Source organism: Pelophylax lessonae, assembly GCF_965119305.1.
Source record: "Pelophylax lessonae genome assembly, chromosome: 13".
Taxonomy (NCBI): domain Eukaryota; kingdom Metazoa; phylum Chordata; class Amphibia; order Anura; family Ranidae; genus Pelophylax; species Pelophylax lessonae.
In genome coordinates, this window is record NC_138780.1 from 19,220,924 (window position 1) to 19,227,364 (window position 6,441).

Genomic DNA, 6,441 nt, shown 5'->3' on the forward strand with positions numbered 1-6,441 from the left:
GTGAGGTCACCCCCATGCCATGATGATGTGCTGGATAGAAGGGATAATGCACTACATCATGTGAGGTCACCCTTCCCTTCGCAATGGTGTGCTGAATTGAAAGGATGATGCACTTAATTATGTGAGGGCACCCCCATCCTGAGATGGTGTGCTGGGTAGAAGAGATGATGCACTGCATCATGTGAGGTCACCCCCCCCCCCCCCCATCCCGCACTGGTGTACTGGGTGAAGGGATCATGCACTTCATAATGTGAGGTCATCCCCTCCTAAATGGTGTGCTAGATGGAAGGTATGATGCACTTCATTATGTGAGGTCATCCCCCATCCAATGATGCTGTGCTGGATAGAAGGGATGATGCACTTCATTATGTGAGGTCACCCCCATCCCGTAATACTGTGCTGGATAGAAGGGATGATGCACTTCATTATGTGAGGTCACCCCCCATCCCAGGATGCTGTGCTGGATAGAAGGTATGATGCACTTCATTATGTGAAGTCACCCCCCATCCCAGGATGGTGTGCTTGATGGAAGGGTTGATGCACTGCACCATGTGAGGTCACCCCCTTATTCCAGGCTGGTGTTCTGGATGGAGTGGGTGATGCACCAAATCACATGAGGTCACCCCCTTCATCCCGTGCTGATTTGTTGGATGGAGAGGTTGACACACTGCGTCATGTGAGGTCTCCTCGTCCATCCCACAATGCACTGTGTCATGTAAGGTCACTTGCTCCCCCATACCCAGAAAGCCGGTGGCTGGAGCTTAGTCCAGAAGTCATGCTGATAGTAACAAAGGGGGACTAGTTTCAGAGAGGCACACAGAGGAGGCTTCCTGGCAACCAAAGGTAATTGATGGTGATGGCCCTCTACAGCAGGGTTTCTCAACTAGGGTTCCTCCTGAGGTTGCTTGGGGTTTCTCCTGAGGTTGCTTGGGGTTCCTCCTGAGGATGCTTGGGGTTCCTCCTGAGGATGCTTGGGGTTCCACCTGAGGTTGCTAGGGGTTCCTCCTGAGGAGGCTTGGGGTTCCTGCTGAGGATGCTTGGGGTTCCTCCTGAGGAGGCTTGGGGTTCCTCCTGAGGTTGCTAGGGGTTCCTCCTGAGGATGCTTGGGGTTCCTCCTGAGGAGGCTTGGGGTTCCTCCTGAGGTTGCTTGGGGTTCCTCCTGAGAAGGCTTGGGGTTCCTCCTGAGGTTGCTTGGGGTTCCTCCTGAGGAGGCTTGGGGTTCCTCCTGAGGTTACTTGGGGTTCCTCCTGAGGATGCTTGGGGTTCCTCCTGAGGAGTCTTGGGGTTCCTCCTGAGGTTGCTTGGGGTTCCTCCTGAGGATGCTTGGGGTCCCCTAATGAGGATTCTTGGGGTTCCTCCTGAGGAGGCTTGGGGTTCCTCCTGAGGTTGCTTGGCGTTCCTCCTGAGGAGGCTTGGGGTTCCTCCTGAGGTTGCTAGGGGTTCCTTGAGCAATGAGCAATTTTCACCGCTCAGTTAGGTTCTCATGGACACCTTTGATTGTACGAGTTGTAGATATCGTCATTTTTTTCAGGGGTTCCCTGAGACCGGAACCTTATTTTAAGGGGCTCCTCCATGTTGGAAAGGTTGAGAAATCCTGCTCTACAGTCTCGGCTCCTCGGTAGAACTTCTTGTTTTGATCTGACTCGTTCTCTTCCTCATAACCTCTTATTACCAAATGATAAGAGTGAAAGTGTACAAAGACAACAACATGTCATAATAATAGTCCCGCTGAGTCACCGATCCCCGCTCCCGACACTCTCACTTTCAGGTTTCCTCCATTGTCTGCTGGGGTTTCCTGCCTGTGATCACAGGGGACGTGTTCTCCAGCTTCAATGGGATTTCTAGGAAGGCAGGAAACTCTCTCTTACGATTGAAGTGAATGATACACTTTGAAGAGGAAATATTCCGAGCACTCTAAGCCCAACCATTACTTCGTATTGGCTGGTGTGAGGAGTGGATAGAACCTCTCACTTTGTGTCCCCATTAGGGAGATTTCCCTCCACTTCCTGTCCTGGAGACACAACAGGAAGTCAGAGGATACTTCTACAAAATTAAGGGAATTCATTGTCCTCAGAACAAAAGTCCATAATAAGAAGATTTCTCGGTTTTGGAGACAACTCAACATTTTTGGATTTCCTATTATTGAAATGTTAGTCAGGACAGAAAGGGTGAATCCGGCCCGGGGGGGGGGGGGGGGCAAAGAAGAGGTTCCAACCCTTTCCTACTCAAAAAACAAAAAAATGTTTGGCTTTAGATACACTTTGGGGCTGTGTAAAAAAAAAAATTGCTGTGCAGCTCTCTTAGGGGTCATTTGCATGAGTTTTGGTCTCTGAAGAGCGATCCTCATTCAGATCGCTCTTCAGAGAGCATTTGACAAGTGGTGAGGAGGCGTTAAATCAAACGAGCCCTTAGGTGCTCACACAGGCACAGTCAAAGTCTCCTGTTGTTCTCAGCTCCATCTAGTGGCCATAAAATGATACGTTCCTCAAAGAGCTCAATCAAAAAATGAATACTGCATTATGGCCACTAGATGGAGCTGATCATTATAGGAGATAATCCAACGACGAACAATATGGTGATCGAAGTGAATGCATAGGGGTTTGTTCACTCTAGCAGTTGGGGGAGGTAAAAGGGTGGCTCAGCTGCTGAGTTTTACTGCCCCCACCCCAACCGCTAATGTGAACAAGCCCTACGCATTCACACAAGTACAGCCAAAAATCGCCGTATTGTTTCTAATATGATTATCTCTTATAATCATCAGCTCCATCTGGTGGTCATAAAGCATTATGTTACTAAAAGAGCTTAAAAAAATAATATTGCATTATGGCCACTAGATGGCACTGATGATTATAGAAAATAATCCTATAAAAAAAGGGGTAAGTTCCTATAAATAGCTCATTAAAAAAAAAAAAAAAAAAATATATATATATATATATATATATATATATATATATATATATATATATATATTGCATTATGACCATTAGATGGAGCTGATGATTATAAGAAATAATCCTGAGCTATTTATAGGAACTTACCCCTTTTTTTTTTTTATTGGATTATTTCCTATAATCATCAGCTCCATCTAGTGGCCATAAAGCATTATGTTCCTAAGAGAGCTAAAAAAAATAATACTGCATTATGGCCACTAGATGGAGCTGATGATTATAGGAAATAATCCTATTAAAAAAAAAAGGGGGGGGGTAAGTTCCTATAAATAGCTCATTCAAAAAAAAAAAAAAATAATAATATTGCATTACGGCCACTAGATGGCGCTGATGATTATAGGAGATGACCATATTACAAACAATACGGCGCCTGGGCGGGATGCTTAAGACATTTACATGGTGAATTTTTTTATACACAGACCCCCCTTTAACTGACTATTGTAACACTAAGGACCCAATCACAGTCATGCGTTGCAGTAATGTGCGATTCAATTTAACATTTAACCTGTTAATAAAAAAAAAAAGAAGATCCTGTCTAATTTTTGGGTGGTTGCCATGTGTTGATGAATACCATCATCAGAAGCCCCATCAGTTTTTTTTTATTCCTGTGTCCCCACTGGGCAGATTTCCACTCACTTCCTGTTCTGGTGACACCAAGACAACCTATAAAAGAGTGCAGACGTCATTGGGACAGAAAGAGGGGGTGACTCTCCCCAGTGGGGACACAGCAATAGAAACGTATAGACCACACTACTTCCTGTCCTTGTGACTCCTTACTGGGACAGGAAGTGGGGGTTGAATCTCCCCAGCGGGTACACAGGAATAGAAACGTATAGACAGCACTACTTCCTGTCTTTGTCACTCCTTACTGGGACAGGAAGAGGAGGTGAATCTCCCCAGTGGGGACACAGCAATAGAAACGTATAGACCACACTACTTCCTGTCCTTGTGACTCCTTATTGGGACAGGAAGAGGGGGTGAATCTCCCCAGCAGGGACACAGCAATAGAAACATATAGACCTCAGGTGGTCACCTGGAGGGAGGGGTCCCTTGTTGCACCAAAACCTCGGTGTACTTTTTTTTTTTTTTTTACATGATTTCCGTGAGTGCCGGGCAGTATAGCAGCCAGGAGAGTAGTATTTTTTATAACGATGGGTCAGGAGCAGCCACCGCTACGGTTTTTCCAGTTACACTGTTTTAAAAGTACATAATATAAGAACATAAAATAAAAAAAAAAAAAAAAAAAAAAAGTTTTTTTTTCTGTGTCCCCACTGGGAAGATTTCCCCTCACTTCCTGTTCTGGTGACACCAAGATAAAATACGTAACATACATTCAGCCACTAGGAGGCACTCTTGCCTATATGGATTAATAGTACAGCAATGAAATGTAAAAGTCCCCATTGAAGAGTTTATAATGGCGTCTGGCAGTTGGGAAGTGAGAGGCGGACGCGGGGAACGGGGAGATCAGCCGGCACCAATACTGGAATGGCGCTGGCGTCACACCTTACACCTCGAGTATCTCAGGACGCGGACCAGCTGGAGGTGACTCACCCTCCATATACCCGGGGGGGGGGGGGGTAAAAGCAGAACTCCAGGGGAGCAGATAGAATACAGATATAGGAGCTGATTTATCCACCAAAGGAATTTGTATTCCTGTCCATCCAGTCCCAAGTTTTACACAGCTCTGCCACACAGCACAGCACAGCCCTGTCCAACAGGGCAGAAGGAGAACTGATTTTACTTCAGTGACACTTATAGATGAGCGCACCTGTCTCCCTGCTCTCTCCTCCTATCAGCATGCTCCCTACACTGCAAAACATGAATATTTCCTGTGATTGATGGGACTTTTTTATGGGGGGGGGGGTTGGCATAGGGACTACGGACCACAGCTGTTATTGATTCCCTGCACCGAGGGGACCTACCGGTACTGGGTGTCTCCCCCCCAACGCGGTGTGTCCCAGCTCCCCCCCCCCCCCCCCCCCACAAATGGGGCTTTTTCTTAATGGGGAAGGGGTTGGCATAAGGACTATGGACCACAGCTGTGATTGGTTCCCTGCACTGAGGGGGCCTACCAGTATTGGGTGTCTCCCCCCAACGCGGTGTGTCCCAGCTCCTCCCCTCAAAAATGGGACTTTTACTTTTTTTTTTCAGGGAGAGGGGGGGTTGGCATAGGGACTACAGACTGCAACTGTGATTGGTTCCCTGCACTGAGGGGGCCTACCAATATTGGGTGTCTCCCCCCAACGCGGTGTGTCCCAGCTAGCTCCTCCCCCCCCACAAATGGGACTTTTTTTTAATGGGGAAGGGGTTGGCATAGGGTCTATGGACCACAGCTGTGATTGGTTCCATGCACTGAGGAGGCCAACCAGTATTGGGTGTCTCCGCCCAGTGCGGTGTGTCCCAGCTCCTCCCACAAAAAATGGGACTTTTTTATGGGGAAGGGGTTGGCATAGGGACTACAGACCGCAGCTGTGATTGGTTCCCTGCACCGAGGGGGCCTACCAGTATTGGGTGTCTCCCCCCAACGCGGTGTGTCCCAGCACCTCCCCCCAAAAATGGGACTTTTACTTTTTAATGGGGGGGGGGGGGTATTGGCATAGGGACTATAGGAGGGGGGAGGTGTTTTGTAGTCCATGGAGATGGAAAGGAACAATTCTAACTGGTAACAGCCCAGAGGCAGGGGGGTTCCTCGGGTGACAACGTTCCCTCAGGACTAGATTATGGACACCTCCCTCTCTCTTCTTCTCCATAACATAGTGGGAGGGGTTCTGTAGTCCTCAGAGATAGCTGGGAACTGATAGCACAGGCACCGGAAGATATCGGCTCACCATTTCTGGCAGGATCCACAGGCACTTATCAAACAGCTATAACACAAGGCTTAGGGGGCAAATAGACTACACAGAATGGACACAAAAACCTGAAATAGATTCCTGTGCAAACCCAGATATTACCTTGCAAAAGTAGCCATGACATCATAACCTGAGCAGAGCTGTGGAAGGGGGGCCATCAGGCCCCTCCCACTTTAGACAACTACAGGAGGGGGCAGAAATCAGACCAGTCACCCTGCAAAAGTAGTGAGAGCAGAAATGTGGGAGGGGCTCAGCAGGCTCCACCCCCCATAGTAAACTACAAGGGGGCGGAGAAGGGATGGGTCTCCCTGCACAAAGAGAGAGAGCAGAGCTGTGGGAGGGGCCCAGAAGGCTCCACCCACTAGAGAAAACTACAGGAGGGGGCGGAGACCAAACCAGTCACCCTGCACAAGAAGGGAGCACAGAGCTGTGGGAGTGGCCCAGCAGGCTCCACCCCCAATAGAAAACCACAGGATGGGGGCGGAGACCAAACCAGTCACCCTGCACAAGAAGGGAGCACAGAGCTGTGGGAGTGGCCCAGCAGGCTCCACCCCTATAGAAAACTACAGGAGGGGGGCAGAGACCAAACCAGTCACCCTGCACAAGGAGGGAAAGCAGATCTGTGGGAGGGGTTCAGCAGGCCC